The following is a 13267-nucleotide window of genomic DNA, read 5'->3' as shown; positions in this document are numbered from 1 at the left end:
TGACCTACAACAGCTAAAAGGTTGCCACGTGCATCTTCTGAACAGCTAAATTATCTCTTCGGAAACAGAAAAGGTCTGAGGCAGGAGCAGGCAGTCTGTAGGCAGCAGAACATAGTGGCAAGAGCCAGGGCTTTGGGGCAGGCAAAGCCGGGTACCATTCCAGGTCCAACACTCAGCTGAGTGGCCTAGAGCAACATACTCAACCTTTCTGAGCTTGTTATTACCACATCTGTAGAATGGTGACAATAGTTGCTATTTCACAAGACTCTTGCTTAATACATGTACCACAGAAAATGCTCACTGACTAGTAGCTATTTTCATTATCACTGGGGCATTCCAACCAAGGCCCAACCACCTTCTTTTCTCCACTTCTCTTTTTCTCTCTCTTGCGCGCACGCACTCTCACATACCCACACTCACACGCAATTAGCAACCTTAAACATACGTGAGAGGATTCCTACCCCTTGCTTCCTCCCACATCAGCAAGTTCAGTTGACTCTACCTCCGAAATATCTCCCCCTCTCTCCATCACTCCTGCGCTCAAAGGTGGTCTCCCTTTACCACTACCATCCCCATTCCATAATCCATTCTACACACAATAGCCAAACTGATCTTCAAACAAGTAAACCAGACCACATCATTCTACTCTTCTCCTTAAAATTCTCTAAATAGCATCCCTCTGCATTTAGGCTTAAATCTAAATTTCTTACCATGGCCAAGAAGGTCCTATAGAACTTGGTCCCTTCATCCCACTTTCCCCACCCCTTATGCACCCTACTCTGCTTCAACTCTGATATCTTCTCTCTGTTTCTCACACAGGCCAAGCCTGTTCCTGCCTCAGGGCCTTCGCATTTGATGTTCCTCAGACTGCAGCACTTTCCCTGAAACTCTGCATAACTGACTTCTTTTCATCGTGTAATTCACAGTTCAAATGTCAACTCCTTAGAAATGCTTCCCTGCGCACACACACTAAAATGGTTTCACTGCCTGATCCACTCCACTTTCTGTAACACAGAAGAACAAACCTCACTCCATACTGACCTATTCCTTTAGCTCTAAACTTTGTGCTCTGTTGCCTGTGCTTAAGTCATGCTGGCTCTTATCCTTTTGTAAAAGAATGTTGCCTACAGCCTGAAATATACAGGACAGCCCATTTCCAAGGCTCTGACCTTTAAAGGTATAACACTTTCCCACTCATATAGAGATAAAAAGTTGCGGAACAGAAAAAAAACATTTGTCTTGTTGAAGGTTTATAGGAACACTGTGACCAGACCTACCAGGACAGCTGCAAGAACAAGGTATTCCAGCACCAAGAAGTTAGCAACAACCAGCCACGCTTCCTCCCCTTTTAGTATAAAAGCAGCCTGAATTCTAACTCAGGTTAAGATGGTTCTTTGGGACACTAGTCCACCATCTTCTCAGTCTGCCGGCTTTCTGAATAAAGTTGCTGTTCCTTGTCCCAACACCTCGTCTCTCAGTTTATTGGCCTGTCTTGTGGCCAGCACTACAAGCTTGGACTCAGTAACTATTCCATTATCCTGCTTTATTTTCTTCACAGCACTCGTCACTCTGTAAAATTGTTTGAATATTTGTTTACTTCTGTACTGTCAAATTTCTCAACTAGAAGGCAGTCTCCAAGAGAACAAGGCTCTTAGCTGTCATCTGCCCTCTGTACTCCTAGAGCTCAGAACAGTGCCTACACATAGTAGGTGTTTAATAAGTATGCCTTAAGGTGGTGGTGGGTGCTTGAAATGTAAATTGCTGAGCTCCAGTCCTAGAGGGTCTGATATAAGAGGACTGAGATAGAGCCCAGAAATCTGCGTTTCTAGTGAGCATTCATGGCTTCCATCCTAAAGCAGGCGATATGCAAATCTCATTTTAAAATACTCTGGTCAATGCCCTCCATCTCCAAATCTAGATTCTCCACCTAACACATCTTACTTAGGCCTACAGATCCCATCCCAGCTGCCTTTCTTAAGAACCCCAGCGGCACTCAAAGTAAAAGGAGGTTGCTGACCCCTAAATTTGGAGTTTAAACAACTAGCCCCTCCAATTTCCATTTCTGCTGCTCCACCGATGCCAGGCATGCCAACTAGCTGGCCAGTCTGGCTGGAATCCTATTCTCCCCAAAAACACCTGAGCAGGTTTGGACTCACTCCAAAGGTAAGCCAGGTAAATTTCCATGTCAGCTCACTAACAGACTTTCCAGATGCAGCTGGGGCCAATTCACACTTGCTCTGCGTATATTCACGCCAAACACCACCCACCCCCACCAGACAGAACACCTAATAACCTGGCATCATCTGCAAAACAACAGGCCAGAGTTCCCTTTGAAGCAACCCAGCCCCTGAGAGGAAGAAATCTTTGGAAGGGCCACTCAGGTGACCAAATTAATGGGCACATACATACCTTAGTAACAAGGCAACCCCAAACTCCAAGCCAGAGAAATTCACAGGCTCTGGTGAGAGTCTTACACTGTTTTTCCCATTTCCTCTCTCAGCCTCGTCTCTTCAGAAAACCCCCAACACCCTTTCTTTGGCACATAAACTGTCATCAGGGTTGGCCTTAGGAGGTCTGGGGAAATGTCATGGATATCTACCTGGATCTCCTTGAGTTTCCTCCACCCCCTCTTCTCCCTGTAAGTGCCGAGATCCCGCGTTTGATCAAAGCAGCCTCTGTCCCCAAGATTAAAATCCAACCGCATAGTGGTACTGGTAACTCATGAAACCACCAACACGTTCGTGTCAGTCGGCTCCCTCAGACAGGCAAGATCAAGCTGTGCAGGACCTGTGCGCGCGTGCTCTCCGGGGCGGACAACAAGCATCACCAACCTCAGGCTGTCCCTTGAGGTGGAATAAACCCTGCAGTTCAGCCTCTAGATTGGAGTTTTTCCACCAAGGGCTCTGGCTGGAGGGGTAAGGGTGTGCGCAGGGCCCTCCCACCTGCCGTTTGGGAAGGAGCCGCTGCCGAGGGCGCCCCCAGCCCACGCGCAGGGCTGGGAGCCGGCCTCCGGGACCCGGCGCGGGTTCCGGTCGGCGAGCAGCGAGCGCCTGCCTTCCTCGCGCCGAAGGAGTGACTCGAGTTCACACTGCCCTGCGCCCAACAAACGCCGGAAGCGAGCGCGTGTCTAGAGGCCAGGGGTGACGACCACCTCCCCGAAACTCACACCCACGTCACTGCGCTCTCACCCGCCCGACTCTGGGGCCCGCCCCTCCCTGGAGTGTGCGCCGCGGGAGCCCGACCCGCGCCCGCCCGCAAAGTTTACGAGGCTCCCGAGGGAGGGGCGAGGCGCCGAGCTCAGAACGCAGCGGCGAGCCGAGCCGGCTTGGGGGGCGCGGGGGAAGGGGCTCCCCCCAAACCAGAGGCGCGGGGTGCGGGGGGAACAGTCCACCGCGGCCCCGGGGAGGCGCGGGCAGAGAGCCCCGACGTGTCCGCGCCGCCGCAGGTGCCAGATGAGCCCGACGCCCTCGGGAGACGGGAGACGCCAGGGCCCCCTGTAGCTCGCCTACGCCGTCCTTAAGGCGCCTCCCCCCACGCCCAGGCCACGGCCGCGACCCCGCGAGACCGGCCGCCCAGCCCTCAGCCCTTCCCGCCCGGTTCCCCCGCGAGGCTCTCCCGTCGCTCCCGGCGGCCCTGAGCCGGGCTGGAAGGGGGAGCGCTCTCACGCTCGCCGGCCCCCTCCCGCCTTCGAGGCGGGGCTCACTCACCCTCAGCATGGTGCCGGGACGGCCCGGGTCGGGTTCGGCGGCCCGGGCGCGAGGCGGTGGGTCGGGCGCGGAGCACGGCCGGCTAGGGAGTGTCGCGCTGCCCCGTCCTGCATACGCGTGCGCCGCGGCCGGCGAGCAGGCTGCGGCCTCCGCGGGGGCGGGGCGGGGCGGGGGCGAGCCGACCGCAGGGTCCCGGGGTCCGCCCCGCCGCGGGCCGACCTCAGGTGCCTTCCTCCCCCGTCGCGGCGTCCCCGCCTTCCCGGGCCGCTTCGCCCCTCTCCTCACCCGGAAAGGAGCCGATCCCCACGGCCACCCCAGCGCTGGGAGACGGTTAGAGTTGAACGTCCACCCTGCGGGGTACCCAGTTTGAGGAGCAAGAAGGGATTGTGGAGAACGGAGGAGGGAGTTCTCACCACTCTGAGAGGATTGATGCTTCTGTTCTCCCCGATGGATGGGAGGATGCCTGCTAGTGTCCCATCCTACTTTATAGATTCAGCGACTGTCTTTTGGAAGTCCTGAGCATTCACAAACCTTTTGGGGGGAGGGTTGGGGTGAGAGTTAAGAGTGGGAGACAGCAGATCAACCCGCGGCAGGAGGAAAGACAACCTCTCGGAGCAAAGATGGTCTAGTTTTGTCCAGACGAACGAGCTCAGTGGGGGAAGGGGTCTGCATCCTCATTACGGAAGAACCCACAGGTCTTCCTGGCAAACCCCTGCCTGCAAAGCTTCCTCTTCACAGTCTCCCCATGCCCACTCCAACTTCTCCAAACAACAGGGAAAGCCCATCCCTAAATGCTAATGCTGCTGGGAAAAGGATGACGGAGAGGAGATATATTCCTCCTGATCATGGAAACACAGCACACCTTGAGCCAGGGTATGCAGGATCCAAATCCTCAAGGATAAAAGTGGGATGGAATGATGTGTGAGGGTCTTTGGTAAGAAACCTGGCCTTTCTCTTTGGGTTTTCTACTGCTGAACAAAGTAAACCAAAGCACAGAATGCAAGGCAGCCTGAATTCAACATAGAAAAAAATATCCCTTGTTTACCAAAAGATCCTTTGAAAAGCATACAAAGACGCTTGTGTTTTCAAATCGGGCTGTGCCAGGTAAGCAGGCAGACAGCAGTAGGAAGGCTTGTGCTGGGTAAACACTTGTGAGACTGTTTCAGCTTTTACATTGCCTGGCTGCCAATTATTCTGGCAGATCACCACTTACCACTGTCAAAGATATACTGTTATAATTTTCTAACATTGATAGAGTGTCGGCAGCACTATAGAGACCAAATATTAAACAGACTAAGTACTTCTATGATCAAATGAATAAAAATATTTTGTCTGGATTTCTCTTGGGTGCCTACCAGCACAGTCACAGTAGGGGTGACTGATGTAGTAGGAGAAAAAGTAAAGGAAGGAAATTAATGAAGTCTGCTCACCCCCCTTTTACTTTAATTTATGACCTGCATACATAAATACATGGGTTTTTTGCTCCCTTGATTTCAATCCCTTCAGATTGGTCTTTGATGTTTTGCCTTCGGGGAAGTAACAGTTGTAGCAAGTGTACTTACTTATGCACCATGGGCTTTATCTATGTTACCACTTTCAATCCATACAAACCTATGAAGTGTACTATGATTTTACGGTTTTTCAGAGAGAGCTACTAAGGCTCAGAGAGGGTAAGTAATTTGTCCAAGGTCACACAGCTTGTTAGTGGCACAGTCAGGATTTGAACTCAGGCTGTCTGACTCCAGGACCCATCCACTTAATCCCCATGCTTTCCTGCCCTCCTGTGCTCCGCTTCACATAAAAGGTATAGCAGTGAAAAGTGTTATTCAAAGTAAATATATGAGTTCTTGTCATAGATCAAATTCGTTGCTCCCATCTCTGTGCCTTGGCTTCCTCATCTGTAAGATGAAAACTTGGACTAAATAGATATGTTAAAGACCTATCCAGAAGTAAAGTTTTAGTTTTAGAGTATTACCATGTGAATATTTTGTGCTCAGCATTGTGGGAAATCTTAACCTGGGGGAACAGTGTTAGTAACGTCATTGGTTTGTATAATATCTCACCACAGCCCCTTGTTTTACACTGTTTATGCTGCTTTCTACAATACAACCCCTCTCTCCTCCTTCCAGTGAATGTTCTTTCCTTTGTGAATGCAATTTCTAATCCAATTAATGTTAATTTCTTACTAAAGTTGAATAAAACTTCTGGTGTGGCGGGGGGGGAGTTTCAGTTAAGTAATTGTTAGGGTGATCTTCAAGCATTAGTTAGCCAGAATAATTTTTAAACTCCCCTCAGAAACCGACAATTATTCAGCTGTATCAAATAAACGACAACATATCAGATGCTAATGGAACATAGTCATACTGCTCATCTATGGAAATCCCCATGTTTCCAATACTATCATGAACTAACTTGAAGAACCAATTTAGAAGTGGAAGTAGATTGAATCAGATTTTCCTCTTTTTTGCAGGGGAGGGTGAAGAGGAGGGTCTTTATTTCCTTTATATATTTAAAGTATCTTAAAAGTGTTTGAATGATAAGTTATATCGCTAGTTCGTATTATCACACCTCCATTAATCTTCTAAACTCAGATGTATTACTATTTGTTTCCTTGAAAACCACCAAATATTTGAGAATACAGTATATTTTTCCCCATTTTCTTTTTCTCAATTGTGTAACAATATCTCCACCAGTCACAAACAGTGATATTTAGCCCTCTTGATCTTCAGGCCAGATTTTTAGGTCCTCATCTTAAATACAGCAGGAAATGTACTAGGATTAGGAGGTCAACTTCTTTATTTATTAACGTAGATAGGTATTTGATATAAAATTGGGCAAAAATGAATCCGTTTATAATTTCACATACATAGTAAATGAGAAATGAATAATTTGTCTATTTTTTGTAGATAAGAAACGTTACCAATTAGCATAACTTCTTACCAGTCTGTCATCCTCCATTTGGAAATTCATTCATAATGGAATATTGTTTTTCTTTGCCAATGTTGTTAAATCAGAACCCTTCAGAAGGCATCTATTAAATATTTACTGTGAAGGACATACATTATTGGTTGAATCAATCCATATTTCCCTGAAACAGATCAAGAATAATTTCAAGGAAAAGATATGGTCACAACTACATATACTGAATACTTCATATGCCCCAGGCACCATGACAAGCCATTTTACATATATCAATCTGTTTCATCCTCACAAAACCCTACCAGATAGTTGTTATTATGTCCATATGATAGGTTAGGAAACTAAGGTTTATCGTGATTAAACACCTTCCATAGGTTGCATGGCTAATAAGTAGTGCAGATCTAACCCAGATCTGTCTAACTCCAGAGCCTATGAGATTAACCAGTGACAGGTGGATGTTAATGTATCACAGACTCTTCTCTCTCTCTTGAACTTCTTCAAAGCAGTGGAAATGTGAGCCAAGAATTTTACATCCAGTAAAACTGACTTTCAAGTATTTATACTAGAATAGAATGGAGTTAACTAAGAAAGGGTTCTTGAAGAAGATGAGTCCTTGTCTTTTAAAAAAATTACAAGATTTGAATTAAAAGAGTGAAGACGGGCTTCCCTGGTGGCGCAGTGGTTGAGAGTCCGCCTGCCGATGCAGGGGACACGGGTTCGTGCCCCGGTCCGGGAGGATCCCACATGCCGCGGAGCGGCTGGCCCGTGAGCCATGGCCGCTAAGCCTGCGCGTCCGGAGCCTGTGCTCCGCAACGGGAGAGGCCGCAACAGTGAGAGGCCCGCGTACCGCAAAAAATAAAAAATAAAAATAAAATAAATTAAAAAAAATAAAAGAGTAAAGAATATTCTTGATAGGGGACAGCAGAATGGCCAAAAAGCTGGAGGTGGTGACAGTAAAAAAACAAAAAAAAAACAAAAAAAAACAGATCTCCTAGGGAGTCCTAGGGCATATGACTGGGGAGGTATGCCTGGTGGCCAGTTAATAAGAGGCTGGGGATACTCATCAGGGTACGATTATACACATTCCCTCCATTTTTCTTTGCATTATCATAATCACTCAAAAATATCCATTTATTTTGCTGCAGAAGGTCTGCGTGGTTGCTATGCCATTGTTTTTCTTCTTGCCCTGGTCAAGCCCTCTTTGACTTCTCTGAGCCACAACCTAGGAATTGGGCACTCCATTAAATTTTTTTTTTTTTTTTTTTTTTTGGTGGCCCAAGGATGCATGGATGGATAGTGGGGAAGAGTTTACCTGGAACTGTGTGTAGCCTTTGTTGGAGGAATTTGATTCTGCTCTCTTCTCTGAGGTTCTGTACAGGGTTCATTCCCTAAGAGGTATTTAGAAAGACAAAATTCACCCACACTCCCACCCCTGATACTGTTCACAAATTTCCATATCCTTTCCTAGTCTCAGCCCAAATGCATATATGCTTGCCATCTGTTTACATGGCTTTCTCTTCTGCTAGACTCCTTTAGAGAAGGCTCCTTAAAGAAGGAAGGGACTGTCTTAATAATTCTTCCATCTCTACAGCCTATCACAGAATAGGCTCACAAAACAGGTACTCAGTACATGTTTAACAAATGAATGAATGATGTTAAAACCATATTGGGACTTCCCTGGTGGCACAGTGGTTAAGAATCCGCCTGCCAATGCAGGGGACAGAGGTTCAAGCCCTGGTCTGGGAAGATCCCACATGCCGTGGAGCAACTAAGCCCATGCACCACAACTACTGAGCCTGTGCTCTAGAGCCTGTGCTCCTCAACAAGAGAAGCCACTGCAGTGAGAAGCCTGCGCACCGCAATGAAGAGTAGCCCCCACTGGCACGCAACTAGAGAAAGCTTGTCACGCAACGAAGACCCAACGCAGCCAAAAATTAATTAACTAATTGATTTTAAAAATACACATATTGTACCCTACTCCTTTCCATTGACAAAAAGTTTTCTATATTTTTACATGGACTTAATAATTACCTTTATTGCTGCTTATATGGACATCTCATTGATATATTTTATCATTTAACCATCCCTTCAAGTTGTCATTTGAGTTGTTTCTACACTTTAGAAATTCTTTGTGAGTTAGTAAGTAGGGACATGACTTAACATAAACAAAGATTTAGAGGAGGATAATATGAATGTGGTTGGTCAAATGGTCCAGTTGTAGGGAGGCCAGTTAGGAAGCTCACTTCAGTCACACAAAATGGTGCTGATGAGGTGGCCAAGGCCAGGATTAGAATGGTGGCTGTGGAAATGGAAAGGGAGAAACAGTTTCTGCATCTACTGCTAAAGCTGGAAAGATGTAATCATGGGTTTATCCCTATTTGGGGCTAAATATATGACAGACACTGGGGACATTGTTCTGTTTTGAAGGGCATTGTTTTAGCACCACGGACAGCTCCTGGGTTGTCAGGCAAGGGCTCTGGGTGGTATGGGGCCATTATCGTTGTCTGATGGCTCCTTTTAATAAAAAGCAATAAATAACATTGATCACATAGTCAGTGAAAGCTTTACATGCATTAAGGTATTTAAGTGTCACAAGGAAGCAGACACAGAAAGGACCCCCAAAGTCAGACGGATGGCAAGTAAGGCAGAGCTAATTTCTGAACCTAGGTGTTCTGGCTCCAAAATCTATTACACCATATTGTAAAAGAAGATTACAATTAAGTATGATAAATTATATAACAGAAAAATCACAAAAGAGGGGTACCTGAACTACACAGCGAAGGAAAAGCAAGGGAGGAGTATTCTGGGAAATTTTCCCAGAGAAGAGAACACTGGAACTAAGTTTTGAAGGATGATGGGATTTAACTAGAGAAGATAGCTAATAGGCTACCTGAAACCCTGTGTTGAGAAGGGTTCTGAGGCCAGATCCAAGCTCAGCAAAAAGCCTCCTGTGATCAATTAACGAATGAGTTAGAGAATGATAGGAGACCTGAGCTAGGAAGGTATGTGGGCCAAATAATGAAGGACCTTGGATGTAAGTTAAGAAGTTTACACATTTTCCCTGAAAGCTATGAGAAACCACCAAAGACTTTTAAGAAAGATGTGGCAGGATAAAATTTGCATTTTAGGAAAAGCATCCTAAGATGTCCTAATACCTAATGTAATGAACAAAAACTAGCTCAGAGAGAAGGCAGCACGTTCATCCTAGATAAGGTGGGAATAGGGGCAAAGAGACCACATCCACTCTATAATAGTTACAGAAAGATCTGATTGGAGCCGCCTTTATTAAACAAGAGTGAGATGAAAAGAAATTACGTGGTGACCATGTAAATATGGTACAGTCAAACAAGGGAGGGATGAGAAGGAAGGAAGGTAATAGGTGAACTATGAAGAAACCAGTCTGGAAGAAAACGTAACACCAAGATACAGGAGATCCCCAGGGAGTGCACTGCACAAAAAGGCCTTAATAAGAAAATGAATCTGAGAAAATAAGATCTCAAAATTGATATGATAAAATGACAGAGGGAGAATAAGGAGATTTCAGAGCTAAGGAAATGAATCAAGAGCTGAAACAACACCATTATATAACTAATACATAAATTAGAAATGCCAAAGAAACAGGAAAGACATGATTGAAAATTGAATTAATGGCATGGATAAAAGGCTTGAGATAATTATGGCAAATACAAAGGGAAAACGCAGAGGCAGTAAAGCAATTAGGGAGAAGATAATAAGAGAACCAAGAGACAAACATAAGGATAATTGGTATCCCTAACTGTTGTATAAAATCCAATAAATGCAACAAAATATTCATTCAGAAACACAATACAGGGACGTTTTTCCTAAAATGAAGGAAGAACTGAATCTGCAGAGGATATTTTCCACTGTATACCAAGGGGAAAAACTGCTTTGAACAAACATCAAGATATAGCCTGGTTGTTACTAATTTTCTAGGTGAAATAATTATTTAGACATTGGGCAGAAAAGGCAAATCATCCATGGAGGTGGAGGTGAGTAGGGGTGGAATCAAGCTGGATACAAACATTTCCAAACAGCCTCAGTGCCAGAAGACAATAAAACAATGTCTAGAGAGTTTGGAGAGAAAAAAGTATGACCTAGGAATATTACACCTAGCCACAGGTAGATTCTCATGCATGAAAGAACAGAGTAAAATACCCATGAGTCTTTCTTAAAAAAAAAAAATCTAACCAATCAGGACCAAGAAATGAATTTTTTAAAAAAAGAATCAGGAACAGAAGACACCAAGGTAAGAATTAAAAGTAAAAGAGGGGGGCTTCCCTGGTGGCGCAGTGGTTGAGAGTCCGCCTGCCGATGCAGGGGACATGGGTTCGTGCCCTGGTCCAGGAAGATCCCACATGCCGCGGAGCGGCTAGGTCCGTGGGCCATGGCTGCTGAGCCTGCGCGTCCGGAGCCTGTGCTCCGCAACGGGAGAGGCCACAACAGTGAGAGGCCCGCGTCCCGCAAAAAAAAAAAAAAAAAAGTAAAAGAGCCTGGGACTTTCCTGGTGGCACAGTGGTTAAGATGCTGCGCTCCCAACACAGGGGGCCCGGGTTTGATCCCTGGTCTGGGAACTAGATCCCACATGCATGCTGCAAATAAGAGTTCACATGCCACAACTAAGGAGCCAGTGAGCCTCAACCAAGTCCCGATGCAAACAAATAAATAAATATTGTTTTTAAAAATGTGGCTGGTTTTGGGCTTCCCTGGTGTCGCAGTGGTTGAGGGTCCGCCTGCCGATGCGGGGGACACAGGTTCGTGCCCCGGTCTGGGAGGATCCCGCGTGCCGCGGAGCGGCTGGGCCCGTGAGCCATGGCCGCTGGGTCTGCACGTCCGGAGCCTGTGCTTCGCAACGGGAGAGGCCACAACAGTGAGAGGCCCGTGTACTGCACACACACACACAAAAAAATGTGGCTGGTTCTAATTGAGATGTGCTAAGTAAAAAATACACAATGGATTAAAAAAAAAAAGTAAAAGAGCCTGATAATGGACAGGTAAGGTATTTACATACAGAACTAAGACAAAGAACTGATGGAATTCTAGCTATGGAACAAAACGTAGATGTTGCGAATCCTGACAAAGTAAAAATAATAGAAAGATTTTACAAATCAGGAGGAGGGAGAAGGAGAGAGGGAAGAAGTCAAATGCTAATTACCTCGTCTTTCACCTGAAGGGAACCAACTGCCATCATCTAAAATTGAAGCATAAATCAAGAGAAATATTGCAACTACAACTTCTTAATGATTTCCTAAACTTCAACTTCTTAATGATTTCTTAACTTTTTCCTTAACCTCAGGAACGTCTTATAAAACACTTCTCCCATGGTGGGGATAAAAAGTTATCTGAAACTGAATTACTTCGGTTTAATTTTAGTTTTTTCTTCTGTAAAAGTCAAACTTAAATTCAGTGCTTCAATTAAAATAACTTTGGTAAATAATCATAAAATACTCTCTCTCCATCTGTCTGTCTGTCTCTCATCTTCCAGCTTTTTTTTTTTTTTTTTTTTTTTTTCTTTTTGCGGTATGCGGGCCTCTCACTGTTGTGGCCTCTCCCGTTGCGGAGCACAGGCTCCGGATGCGCAGGCCCAGCGGCCATGGCTCACGGGCCCAGCCGCTCCGCGGCATATGGGATCCTCCCAGACCGGGGCACGAACCCGTATCCCCTGCATCGGCAGGCGGACTCTCAACCACTGCGCCACCAGGGAGGCCCATCTTCCAGCTTTATATATAAATAAAAGAGACCTTGAATTATGTTATTATTTCTGGGTGGTGAGATGTTTTTCCAGTTTTATTGACATATAATTGACATATAACACTGTATTAGTTTAAGGTATACAACATATTGATGTGATATATATATTTTTATATATATATATATAAATATATATATATAGCAAGATGATTACCACAATAAGTTTAGATAACACCACCTCACATAGTTATAGTGGCATGATTTCCTTCTTTTATGGGTGGTGAGATTTTGAGGAATGTGCTGCTTTTATTCTTTGTACTTTTCTGTATTGCCTGAAATTTTTGGTAAGGAACAGGTATTTTCATTTAAAAATAATTACCTTTTTATCATAAATGAATATGGCTGCTCTATATGACTGGACATGGAAAGATGTCCATGACATACTGCTGAGTGAAAATATTGCTGGTTTCAAAACTGTATCTGCAGTATATTGTCATTTAGGTAAAACCTACATAACATACATGCTAATATAAAAGTCTGAAAAGACAAACACCGAAATGTTAACAGTATTTATCTCTGAAGTTGGGATACAGAATTAAGAGAAGCGCTCATAATTTCAGTATCATTTAAAAAATCTTTTTAATTGAAAATGAAACACAGATACAAACACAAACAAAAAGCAAATGTGCAGCTTTTTAAGTTACTAAGGCGAACATCCTTGTAACCACCACCCAAGTCAATAAATATAACCTTGTCAGTAACCCAGAAACTCCCCTCTGGTGCCCCATCCCCTTTCCTCCCCATAAAAAATTAATATTATCCTGACTTTTAAGGTACTAATATCCTTACATTTCTTTATGGTTTTATTACTCAAGTACACACGTTCTTAAAAACACTTTGATATGTTGTTTGTCTCTTTTTATCTACAGATT

The sequence above is a fragment of the Mesoplodon bidens genome (assembly GCF_964165515.1).
Source record: "Mesoplodon bidens genome assembly, chromosome: 11".
In the NCBI taxonomy this organism is placed as follows: Eukaryota; Metazoa; Chordata; class Mammalia; order Artiodactyla; family Ziphiidae; genus Mesoplodon; species Mesoplodon bidens.
This window is presented reverse-complemented; position numbering follows the sequence as displayed.